Genomic DNA, 400 nt, shown 5'->3' with positions numbered 1-400 from the left:
TTGAAGTTTGTCATATCTCTCAATATATGCAACCTTCAAGTAGTGTGTGTAGGATCAAAACAAGATAGCTATTGGCCCTCGACACACTGAAGTAGTCGAGGGATGTGAAGCCTGGAGCTCTTCCAGCTTCAATCACATATATATAGCTTTTACTATGTAACTTCAATCCTTGTCTGCCTATGGCTAACAGCTAGCACTGAAGCCATGGTCTCTACGAGCTGGGAGTGAATCCCGACATGTGGTGGGAAACCGATTGGTTGCAACAAGGGCGACAACTGCGTGACTCTGTCTAGGAGATCACTGGTCATGCTATTATCGCCAATTAACACCGATGAGAGGAGTTGGAGCTTGGCGGGAAGGACGGACTCCAGAAACGACTTATGGTACACCAGTGACTCCA

The sequence above is a fragment of the Aphanomyces astaci genome (genome assembly GCF_000520075.1).
Source record: "Aphanomyces astaci strain APO3 unplaced genomic scaffold supercont1.460, whole genome shotgun sequence".
NCBI classification, from domain to species: Eukaryota; Oomycota; class Saprolegniomycetes; order Saprolegniales; family Verrucalvaceae; genus Aphanomyces; species Aphanomyces astaci.
The sequence above is the reverse complement of the archived record's forward strand: the minus strand, read 5'-3'. Positions refer to the sequence as shown.